The sequence below is a fragment of the Pipistrellus hanaki genome (genome assembly GCF_964339955.1).
Source record: "Pipistrellus hanaki genome assembly, chromosome: 5".
Lineage (NCBI taxonomy): Eukaryota > Metazoa > Chordata > Mammalia > Chiroptera > Vespertilionidae > Pipistrellus > Pipistrellus hanaki.
The window spans coordinates 87,124,085-87,137,150 of NC_140507.1; positions in this window are offsets into that span (position 1 = coordinate 87,124,085).

Below are 13,066 nucleotides of genomic sequence, written 5' to 3' on the forward strand. Positions count from 1 at the left end.
CTGTCCCACGCAGTAACTCCTACTCCAAATGCCCCTTGACCGTGTGGTCTGTTGTTACTATTGTCCTTGTCGTCCTCTGATGCCTCGAAGCCCAGCTTCTCTCCCTATCCAGTGTTCACTTACCTCCCACCCAATTTAGACGTCATGGCTTGTTGTTTCATATTTCTCTTGTTAATTTCCTTACCCCCATTTCCTTTTACAGTTATGTCTATTTTTTTTTTTAATTAAATCCCTGGTTCAATTCAAATATCTGGCTTCAACTTACCTAAACTTGGACTGCTGGCTGTTAGAGGAAATGACATTATTATAGAGTTTGGTACATTCTACATGTATGTTTTTCCAGCCTTAAAACTGGGCCCTCTGATTCTCTAAAGTAATAGTTCCAAAACTTTGTTCTTTTCAATGGCCTATATTGCAGGCCCTCCATTCTTTCTCTAACATGATCTCTTACTACTTTTTTCTTACTCTCATCTGTTCAGCCAAATGGCCTCCTGCTGAATCTTGAACATGTCTGTGATGGTCAGCTTATGGGTCAGCTTGACTAAGCTGTAGTAGCCTGTTAGTCAATCAAACATTAATCTAGGTGGCCATCCCTGGTGACATAGTTGGTTGAAACATAGTCCCTTACACCAAAAGATTGCAGGTTTGATTCCAGATCAGGGCACACACTTAGGTTGCATATGGGAGACAACCAATTGATGTGTTTCTCTCCCTCCCTCCCCCTCTTTCTCTAAAAAAATAAAATCCTCAGGTGAAAATTAAAAAAAAAAAAAACCACTAAAAAAAACAACCCATTAATCTTGATGTTGCTGTGAAGGTGTTTCATAGATGTGATGAAAGCCTAAGGGAGATTATTCTAGATACTCTGGGTGGCTTTACATTGATGCTGTAACGGATTGAGGCTTTTAGGTATGGTGGGTTGGAAGTGAATGTATTTTGCATATTGGATGGATGTTAATCTTTGGGGGTCAGAGGGTGAACTGTGGTAAGCTGGAGAATGGACCCCAAATACATCCAGGTCCTAATCCTTGCAATATGTGACTATTACCTTTTACAGGAAAAGGGATTTGCAGATGTCATTGGCCAGAGCTTGATCCTGAGATAGGGAGATGATTCCGGATTATCCTGGAGGACACCACCTGCCATCACAAGCAGCCTTATAAGAGAGAGGCTGAGAGAGTTGACTGTGGAAGGGGAAGTAGGAAGTGCGAGGATGGAAACAAGAGGCTGGAGTGATGGAAGAGGTCATAAGGAAAGAAATGCAGGCGGCCTCTAGAAGTTAGAGAAGGCAAGGACATAGATCCGCCCCTACATACTCCAGAAGAAATGGGCCCTGCTGACACCTTGACCCTGTGACTGATTTTGAATTTCTGCTTCCAGAACTGTAAGAGAACACATTGGTGTTGTTTTAAATCGTAAGTTTTATGGTGACTTGTTACAGCAGCAGTAGGAAACCTATACAGTATCTAATTTACTCCCACCTTACAACTATTGCACTGGCTATTCCTTCCTCTTCAAATGCTGTTCTCCCAGCTATCCATCTGACTCTCTCATCATGTTCAAATATTTGCTACAAGTTATACCTTTATCTCTCTATTAGACACTGCAAGCTGCTCTCTGCCTCCCCCTACACAACACTCTGCATCTTCCTTGCCTTGTTCTTTTTTCTCAAAGTACTTATATAACTTTCTAACACACCGTATAACTTATTTAGCATGTTCATTATTTATTCTTAATTCCACAATAGCAGGAATCTTGTTTTGTTCATTAATAGATTTCTAGCACCCAAAGCAGTGCCTGGCACAGAGTAGATGTCCAACAAATCTTTGTTAAGTGAATAAATAAAAAGCTCTGCCTGATCACTTCACTGCTCATCCTCAGCAGATGATCTCACCTCCAATTTCACAGAAGAGATGAAAACCAGCAGAGAAGGTGCCATCCATTTCCCATCACACCTATTTACTGTCTTCACCCCATCTTGCTTCCTACTATTCACAGTAGACTAGGTCTTCTCTGCCTGTTTAAGGTAAAACCCTCCACCAGGGTTCTGGTTTGCACCCACTCCCACCTGTTCAGAAATATCAAAGCTAAATTATTCCCTTTCTTACATTATGATTCTTTTAAAAATATATTTTTCAGAGAGGAAGGGAGAGAGAGAGATATAAGAAACATCAATGATGGGAGAGAATCATGGATCGGCTGCCTCTTGCATGCCCCCTACTGGGGATTGAGCTCACATTCCAGGCATGTGCCCTTGACCAGAATTGAACCCGGGACCCTTTGGTCCACAGGCTGATGCTTTATCCACTGAGCCAAACTAGCCAGGGCACATTATCATTCTTTATCTCTCTCTTTTTCTTGGCTTTCTCCTATCAGTATTTAAGCATGTTACTGTCTCTCCCACTCTAAAAACAACAATATTCTATTGAATCTTTTATTTCTCTAGACATTTCTTTATGTTGCTTCTTCCCTGCCAAACATCTCGAGTAGTCATTATTGTTATCTCTACCTCCATATTACCCATCCATTCCTCAACCCCCTGCCATCTGGCTTCCACCCACAATTCTTCACTGAGTCTGCTGATGCTGAAGTGGAGGATGACATCTGTTGCTAAATTCATGAGGCGTTCTGTGGTCCTTGTTAGATGATCTCTTGGCAGCCCTAGGCAATGATTGCCGCACCCTCCCTCTGTGTGAAAGTCTCTTCCTTTGCTTTTTTCAAGAACTACTTTTCAGATTCTCTCTGCTTCTTTGTACTTGATCAGTTAGCCCTTTAAAAAAAAAAAAAAACAATTCTCACCTGAGGATATATTTTTACTGATTTTAGAAAAAGAAGGAAGAGATGGAGAAAGAGAAACATGGATCTGTTGCCTCCTGTACATGCCTGATTGGGCATCGAATCCACAACCTGGTTATGTGCCCACAACCTTTTGGTGTATGGGACAACACTGCAACCAACTAAGCCACCCAACCAGGGCAGCTCTTTTTCTTTTTAATAGGATTTAATTTCTTACAGCCGTTTTGAGGTGCACAGCAAAGTGAAGCAGAAGGTACAGTGGGAGTGCCCATATATTTCCTACTCTCAGTCACACACATCCGCCCCCATCACAAGCATACCCTCAGAGAGGTACATTTGTTACAACGGATGAACCTACATTGACACATCATTATCATCTAAAGGCCATCATTTATATTAGGGTTCACTTTTAGTGTTGTGCATTCTATGGGTTTGGATAAATGTATCCACATTGTGCAGAGGAGTTTCATTCTGCCCTAAATATCCTTTGTGCTCTGCCTATTCATCCCTCCTAGACCTTTTTTCTGTCTCCACTAATCCTTTTACTACTCCACACTCTTGAATTTTCCAGAATGTCCTCTAACTGGAATAATACAGTATGTAGTCTTTTCATATTAGCTTCTTTAACTAGTATTATGAGTTAAGTTTCCACATATTTTCATAGCTTAATAGCTCATTTCTTTTCAGCACTGAATACTATTCTATTGTCTGGATGTACCACAGTTTATTTACCCATTCATTTATCAAGGACATTTTGATTGCTTCTAGTTTTGGCTACAAATATCTGTGTGCAATTCTTGTGTGGACATACAGTTTTAACTTCTTTGGGTAAACACCAAGGAGTGCAATTGCTGGGTCATATGGTGAGAGTATATATAGTTTTGTAAGAGACTTCCAAACTCTCTTTCCAAGTGGCTATTCTATTTTGCATTTCCATGGGCAGTGAATGAGGGCTCCTAGTTGTGACCTCTACATTCTCACCACCGTTTGTATTTCAGTTATTGTAGATTCCTCTTTATTTGCTCCTTCAATGTTGTTGTTTCCCAGAGTTTGTCCTAGGCCTGCTTTCCTTTTCGTACCACACATTCTTTAAGTCTGTGACTTCAAGGACCATCTAGAAACTCACTATCCTAAATGTATTACTTCTTCTTCTTTTTTTTTTTCTTTTTTTTCAGAGAGGAAGGGATAGGGATAGAGAGAAACATTGATGAGAGAGAAACATCTATCAGCTGCCTCCCACCCCCACCCCCACTGGGATGTACCCGCAACCAAGGTACATGCCCTTGACTGAAATCAAACCTGGGACTCTTGAGTCCGCACGCTGACGCTCCATCCACTGAGCCAAACCCGATTAGGGCTGTATTACTCCTTTAAATGTGTGCCGCTGCTGTGCTAGGTGTGGTAGGACGATGCATAAGATTGGCAAAGAGCATAGAAGTTCTATCTGGGGTCTGAAGACTAAAGTCAAGAAAAAATCTAAAAGTTAAGGAAAATCATGTAGAATAATAGTTGTGCTACTAAAACGAGTTCAGGGGAATAGTAGGAAAGATACCTGGGCAAGTACAAGGCTGCCTGGCTGCTTTGGATAGAGCGTCAGGGAAGGCCTCTTAGAGGAGAAGGCCTTTGAGCTGAGCAGGGCTGGGCTGCGTGAGGCATGAGCACAGAACTGAGCACAGAATTTAAGGGGGCACCAAAATCTCAGTAACCCAAATAAATACAATATTGTTAAAAAGCAAAGTAAAAAAAAAAAATGAAGAATGAAATATCAAAACTTTAATTAGAAAGTATTAATAAGCTGAATCTAATTAAAAATTATTTAAGATTATCACTTGGTCAAGAGATGTCAAATATGACCATTCTCACCACTGAAAATGAGATAAGCAAAGGAGCAGATTTAAAATATGTTATTGACTAGAGCAGTGTTTTTCAACCTTTTTTGGGCAAAGGCACACTTGTTTCATGAAAAAAAACATGAGGCACACCACCATTAGAAAATGTTAAAAAATTTAACTCTGTGCCTATATTGACTATATATAAAGTAATTCTCTTGAATAGGAATCAAATAAACACAAAGAAAGTATTTTATAATTACTTTATTATGAAATATTAAGTAAACAAAATAGTGAAAAATTATAAAATTCTTGTCTTGTCTGCACCTACGGCACACCAGGCAACATCTCTAGTGTGCCGCGGAACAGCGGTTGAAAAACGCTGGACTAGAGGAACATATTTTCCTCAGGCTCCTCCATGGTTTTGTGCAGTGCTGGGTGACAAGCAGCCAGTCATCTGGTTGTGTTTGGAAGCATGTTCTAGACAAGGGAGCCCTGTGGTGGCCCTGACGAGGCCTAGGAACTGTCAGAAGACCTGGGTGGAAGGGCAGGGAAAGCTGTAGGGGGTGTGATCAGATACAGGCAAGGACCAGATCCTTTATTTATTTAAAAAAAATTTTTTTTTATTGATTTCAGAGAGGAAGAGAGATATAGAAACATCCATGATGAGAGAGAATCATGGATCAACTGCCTCCTGCACTCACTCCCACTGGGGATCAAGCCTACAACCTGGGCATGTGCTCTGACTGAGAATTGAAGGGTGACCTCCTGGTTCACAGATCAACACTCAAACATTGTGCCGGGCTGGCCAGGCTTGTGCATCCTTTAGATCAGAGGAGTAAGTGTGGACTTTTTTTCTGTTTACATCAGGAAGTTATAGAAAGGTTTTAAGCAGACTTAAAACCTTTGGACAGAACATCAGGGAAGGTCTCACCTTCCACCTAATTTAATTAAAATCTAATTGACATATGATATTATATTAGTTTTTGGTGTACACATAATTCCATATATGTATATATTGCAAAATGATCACCATAATAAGTCTAGTTAACATTTACTAACACACAGTTACAAATATTTTTATTGTGATGAGAACTTTTAAAATCTATTCTCTTAGCAACTTTCAACTGTACAATACAGTATTATTAACTACTAGAGGTCCAGTGCACAAAAATCGTGCGTTGGGGGGTGGAGGGGTCCCTCAGCCCAGCCTGCGCCCTCTGGCATTCCGGAACCCCTTGGGGGATGTTGCCTAACAACTTAGGCCTGATCCCCCTTGGGCCTAAGCTGGCAGTCAGACATCCCTCTTGCAGTTCAGGGCTCTCGCAGTCAGGGACCCCTTGCTTCTTACTGCCCACCTGCAGTGGAGGTGGGAGAGACTCCTGCTACCACAGCTCTGCTGGCCAACCATAAATCTGGCTTCTGACAGATTGGTGCTCTCCCTGTGGGAGCCCACTGACCACCAGGGGGCAGCTCCTTCATTGAGCATCTGACCCCTGGTGGTCAGTGCGTGTCATAGTGACCAGTCATTCTGCCATTTGGTCAATTTGCATATTAGGGTTTTATTATATAGGATAGTCACCATGCTGTATATTACACCCAGGATTTACTTATGACTGAAGCTGGTACCTTTAGACCACCTTCATCCACTTCACCAATTCCCAATCCCCCAACCCCCACCTCTGCCTCTGGCAATGACCTATTTGTCCTCTGAATCTATGAGTTCAGTTTTTAATTTTTGTTATTTGTTTGCTTTTTAAGATTCCATGTATAAGTGTGATCATATGGTATTTGCCTTTGTCTTATTTCACTTAGCACAACGTCCCACAGATCCATCAATGCTATAACAAATGGTAGGACTTCCTTCTTTTTATGATTGGATAATATTCACATATACACACACATCACATTATTTTTATTTATTCGTCTATTGATGGACACATCGGTTGTTTTCATGTCTTGGCTATTGTAAACAATGCTGCAATGAATATGAGGATGCATGTATCTTTTCAAGTTAGTGTTTTTGGATTTTTTCAGATAAATACCCAGAAATCTCCATACTGTTTTCTATAGTGACTGCACCAATTTACTTCCTCACCAACGGTGTACCAGGATTCCTTTTTCTCCACTTCCTTGTCAAAACTTGTGTGTGTGTGTTTTTTTTTAATTTTTTAAAATTGATTTTTTAGAGAGAGGAAGAGAGAAGGATAGAGAGCCAGAAACATCGATGAGAGAGAATCATCGACCAGCTGCCTCTTGCACACCTCCCACTGGGGATGTGCCCGCAACCGAGGTATATGCCCTTGACCGGAATCGAACCTGGAACCTTTCAGTCCGCAGGCCGATGCTCTATCCACTGAGCCAAACCGGTTTCAGCAAAACTTGTTATTTCTTATCTCCTTGATAATAGCGATTCTAGCAAGAGTGAGGTATTATCTCATTGTCTTTTGATTTGCATTTACCCATGGTTAGTGATGCTAGGCAGTCTTTTAGGTGTTCTGCTTGTCTTTACCTCATTGCATGCTATCACCTCCCATCTAATTGCTGAGTCTGGAACTTTTATTCTTGATGACGTCTCCTGGGCTTCATAACTTGCTTTAAATCCAGTTCCTAATTCCGGCCACCTAGACTTCTCTTTTTCCAGGCCCAGTGCCATCTCTTTAATTCAAGTCACTACTATCTCTCTTCCCTATTGCTGCACAAACTGTGCTTCCTGGTTCCATATTTGCTTCTCCCTTATTTGTTTTCTATTCTCCAATTTAAATGGTCCTTCTAGAAATAGATTTAATTACATCTCTTTTCTTCAGTGGTTCCTTTCCCCCTTGGTATAAAGATGAGACTGCTTAAGGGTGTTTATAAAGCTTTCATGTCCCTCTGACCTCATTTCCCCTGCACATTTGATGTATTGTAATTTTACATTATTGGACTCAGCAGCTCTCTCTTGATGTTGGTCTAACCCTCACATGGGTTGTTCTGCCTTCTCTCCTCTTTTCTCATCATTCAATTCATATTTTAGGTTTCAGCTTAGGTCTTGTCCCCTTGACAACCTTTCCAAGACTCAAATCCAGCTTCGCACCCTCTCTTCACTTATCTCAGCCTATATCTCACAAGATCATAGCAGTTACAGTAAGAGTATTTTCTTGCCTGCAAAGCCACTCTTCTTTATGCTCCTTGAGGACAGAGAGTATTCTTACATGGCACATATCTCAAACACACTGGCTGAATTTCTCCATATTTTCCTTTTTCAAATTCTGATGAGAGACAAAGATTGACCTGGTAATTACCTGTGGGGTAGATTGTTCCATGCCAGACCACCTTACTGATCAGCCTAGGGATTCACTAACCTTGGAGCGGGTGCCCATTTCTGGTTCAGTTAAAGGTGATCCATTACTCAAGAAGCATCTTCCATCACTTGAGGACTATGGGTGCTGAAGTCTCCTTAACGAAGGCTGGTGAGCTTATTAAGCATTCTGATGACATAGTCAGTCTAAATAGCAGCTAGAAGTTCAATTAGAAGTCCTAATTGAAAATCACAGAGTCCAGATCTAAATTTGAGATCTTTCCCTCCAATTTTTATTGTGCTAAAATACACATAACTTAAAAAAATTACTCCCTTAATCATGTTTAAGTGCACAGTTCAGTGGCAGTAAGTGTGTTCACATGCTTGGGCAGCCATCACCACCATCTATCTGCAGAACTCTTTCATCTTCTTAATTTGAACAATAATTTCCCAACTGCAACTAATATAATATTAAATGTCAACTGTAATTGAAAAAAATGAAAAATTGAAAAACATAAAAGAACTCCCCATGACTCCCTTTCTCCAGCCCCTGGCTACCACCATTCTACTTTCTATTTTTTCTTTTAATTTTTAGATTTCAAAAGATCCCTTATTGTCACCTGGTTACACCACATTGTTGTAGGTTCTCTCTGGAACATGCTCTGAGACTAGTAAATTATTCAGTATTACTTATCTGTTTCAGGAAGTACCTTCCAGCATTGACATTGTAAGTTTTTAGGAAACAGGAATGAAGCAAGAACAATTAAAATAATCATACCTTCCCTCTCTGAAGGCAATTATCTGAACTGATGAAATATGTGTGGTTTGGACAGAGATCACTAATAATGCAGACAGGATGCTCTTCTGGGAAGGGTAACCCAAAACCCTGGGAGAGAAGCAGGGAGTCACCTTGGAGCTGTATAGCGAGAGAGACAAGCCCAGGGATGGAAGGAGGCCCAGAAGTGGAATGGCCATGGGCTGACGCAGATGGATGAGCCTAGTCAGCATCGTCCTTGTTATCATTCCCTCCTTTCTCTGTTCCCCTTCTCATCCTGGAATAAGAAGCAGCCAGTCAGGTTGTTGTGTGGGTTTCAGTGACTGAGTAATCAAGGCCCCCTCCACCAAGCTTGGCCACAGTGTCCTGGAGTGGGTCCCATCTGTGAAGAGGAAGGCTTGGGAGGGAAACTGATGTGTTGTCCAGAGTCTGATAACAGGACGGGACTGAAATCATAGCTCAGCAGACCCAAAGGAGTCGGGGTAAGGGGAAGAACTGTTACAAATGACTATGCAAATGTTGGAAACCCGGGCAGATATTTACCAGCTGTAGCTTCAAAGAAGGATTAATCTTGGGCTTCCCCAATTTTCCTCTGCCGCCTTAAAAACTTAAAAAGACAGGCCATATATCTCCTCCAGAATATATTCTTGGAATAGTAGACAAGGAAAGTTAGGAAAACAAGAGCCCACGTTAAATCAGCATATACTCGTAGTTATAAAATTATAAACCTAGCGTGAAAGGAGCCTTAAAGACTTTCTAGTTGACTACAGGCTGGCTCGTGCATTCTGGCTGCGATGTTACAGATCACACATTGCCTCTTTTGAGTTCTTCTAGCAACATGGGATTCAGAAAATCCAAAGGGAACCCCGGACTGACTTGGACAGTTCTAATTGTTAGAGATTATTGTAGGAAACTTGATTTTTCTGTAGTTTTCACCTATTGATACTTGCTCTGTCTAGTAGAATAACTCCAATCTTTCTTTACGTGCCAGACCTAACATCTGTGGTCAGCTATTACCATTTTTTTTTTCTTTCCAGATGAACATTCCAAGCTTTCAACTTGTCTGTTATTTAGTTGACTTCAAGTCAACTTGATGTTACTCCATGTGGTCTCCAGCATGGTGTAATCCTCACAAGGAGGAGCAATCTAATCACTTCATGATGGATTCATGCTGTCTGACAGAAGAGCTCAGGCTCCCATTGGCTTTGGGGTTCAGAATCAACTGCACACAAGCTGCTGCTGCCCAGGGCTTATGTTCCTGTTTTTTTTTTTTTTAACGGAACCAACTTCCATCGTCTGTCATGTCACAGGGGCCTTCTCCCAAAGTGTTAAGAGGCAAAGCAGGGTTGCCTGAAGCTTTTGATTTTTTACTGCTCTTGTTAGCATGTGATTTGGGGGAAGTCATTACCCTCAATAGATATTCCAACTGTCATCTCTTTCTTAAAAATTATTTATTTCTAAGAAAAACAGATCCATTGAGTATTTTTCATATTTTTTAAAATTTATCTTTATCATTGAAAGTATTACGGATGTCCCCTTTGTTTGTTTGTGCTTTGTTTTTCCTCCCTATTGTCCGCCTCACCCCACACCTGCCCCTCCCAGGCCTTCACCACTTTATTGTCTGTGTCCATGAGTTATGCATATATGCATATAAATTCCCTGGTTAATCACTCCCCTCCTCCACCTTGCCTCTGAAATTCATCAGTATGTTCCATGCTGCTATGTCTCTGTAGCCTGAGGCTTTTGGATGACATCACAGACCAAGCAGAGCCTGCTAAACAGAACATAGTGCAACTCCACACAAGCCCAGGATGGTCACGCAGGACAAAAGCCTTCTTCAGCCCCATCACAAGGCAAATAGCAAGAATTGGTTTTGAGAGTTCCTCACCAGGAAGAGAAAAAAGCATTGCGGGTTGTAACTGTGGGCTGAACCTTGAAACTTCTTCCTGGGGAGCAAGGCGCCAAGACAAGACACTGAGGAGTCATCCTGGAGGTCAGTCCTAACAAGAGCTAATGGATGAGATAAGATATTGTACGTATTCTATTGACCACAAAATAAAACAGGTCAAGAGGCTGGAAGTCAAATTGTTTCTAGTGATCTGATCATGGGAAATGGTGGAAGCTGGGTTTTAATTACTCAGGCAAAGTTTTCCTGGCTTCATCCCATCTGGTCTCTCAAGGAGCTAAAGGGGGTGTTTGTCAATGTGGATGTGGGTGATCTTCACACTGAAAATTTATTAAAATTGGCCTATTGTCTCAGACTGAGAAGATTTGGGACCTAAAATCTATTATCTATCCCTCCTAGTTTCCTGTCACCCACTAATTTAATAAACATACCATCACTGCCCTCAACTAAGTCATGTAAATGTTTAGCAGAGCAGGCCAAGGACAAATCGTTCTATGGCACGATATAAAAACCTCCCTTTAGGTTGACAGTAATCTATTAATCACAGCTCTTTGAGGAAAGCCATCCAATGCTTACTAATGGTACCAGCATTTGGCTCAAATTACTAAATCTTGTCCACAAAGATGGTCTCTAACGAGAGACCCCATTAAACACCATGCTGTGGTGTAATTTATAGGTTGCCATCCTCTGTGCCAAAGCAGGATGAAGGGTGGACTGGCATGATTTATTCTTGGTGAACCCATTCTGACTCTTGGTGATCACTGCTTTCTTTCCAAAGTATGTCCACAAGCCCTTTTCTTTAAAACCCTCTTTGGTTGTTTGATAAATTATCATCAAGCCTATTGGTCTTTAGTTTATAGGATGTTTATTATACCCTTTCTTGAAAACTGGGAAAAATGTTTAGTCATCTCCAGCCTGCTGGGCCTTCTCTCATTTTCCATAATTGTTCAGAGAGTATCCATAGCATTTCAGCTTTCATTATTTCTACAAGTCCCTGGTGGTATAATTTGTGTAGACCTTGAGACTTGAATGTGCTGAGAGCAACAGCCTCTATACTAATAAAAGGGTAATATGCTAATTAGACCCAGTTGACCAGACATCTTCCTGATAGTTGGCTTTCTTCTGGACAAAGTCATGGTGGTGGGGGCAGAGGCAGAGGTGATTAGGGACCATTAGACCAGCAGGGGAACAGTTAGGAGGCAGTCAGGCCAGCAGTTGAGCAGCTAGGGCAATGGTTCTCAACCTTTCTAAGGCTGCGACCCTTTAACACAGTTCCTCATGTTGTGGTGACCTCAACCATAAAATTATTTTTGTTGCTATTTCATAGCTGTAATTTTGCTACTGTTAATGAATCATAATGTATATAACTGTGTTTTCCGATGGTCTTAGGCTCTACAGCAGCGGTTCTCAACCCGTGGGTCATGACTCACAGGTTGAGAACTGCTAGCAGGATTGCCTAATACCATCAGAAAACACAGATATTTACATTACGATTAACAGTAGCAAAATTACAGTTATGAAGTAGCAATGAAAATAATTTTATGGTTGGGGATCACCACAACATGAGAAACTATATTAAAGGCATAGAGGGATTAGAAAGGTTGAGAACCACTGCCCTACGGGGCCCTGGATTGGAGAGGATGCAGGCTGGGCTGAGGGACCCCTCCCCCAACCCATGCACAAAATTTGTGTATTACAAATGGCTGTAGATTCTCTCTTACAGTGTTTGCATGATCTTTTATCTTTTGGAAATTGATCTTCTTAAGATAAAACAAGAGGAAACAAAATAACTGGAGCCAAAAAGTCCTTTTTCTGTCTGTAATCAATTAACATCAACTTCTGCCCCAAGCATGAAGATGACCTTCGACTTTTTGCCCTTGGTATACTCTTTAAAAGCCCTTCATTAATAATTTTATCTTTGGTATTTTTGGTATCTATGGCTAAAATCCAGAAAAGTGCTTATGCAGCTTGTACTGGTATCTGACATATTATTTTTTAAACAATTGTTTAAATTTATCCCAGATCCATCTAACCACAATGAGATTTAGCTCTATTTAGCTGTTGGTTTTGGAGGTCCGAAGGATCCTCACCCCTATCTAGAACAAGCACAGCTTCTCCACAACTACTGCCACCATTGCTTAAGCTAATATGGGTGGGTCTCTGTTCTTCATGATGAACAAGTAGCCTAGCCATGCCAGAAGCAATCATGCATCCATCCAATGAAGTTTTGGAGAGCTACTACAAGCCAGGGTCATCTAACACTGTCTAAGAGTAAGATCCTTCCCTTTTCCTTGTTTTGGCATTTTCCCCTCATGATTCAGGACTTGATCACCCTCCACATCCTCATTGTCTTATACCAGGTACCTGACTTCCATCTTATGTAAGTTGATGTAGACTACCTAGGAGTGCTATTGCTTAATCTGTAGTGTTTACTCGATCTGCACTGCCCCGTGTGGTAACCACTAGCCACATGTGACTAT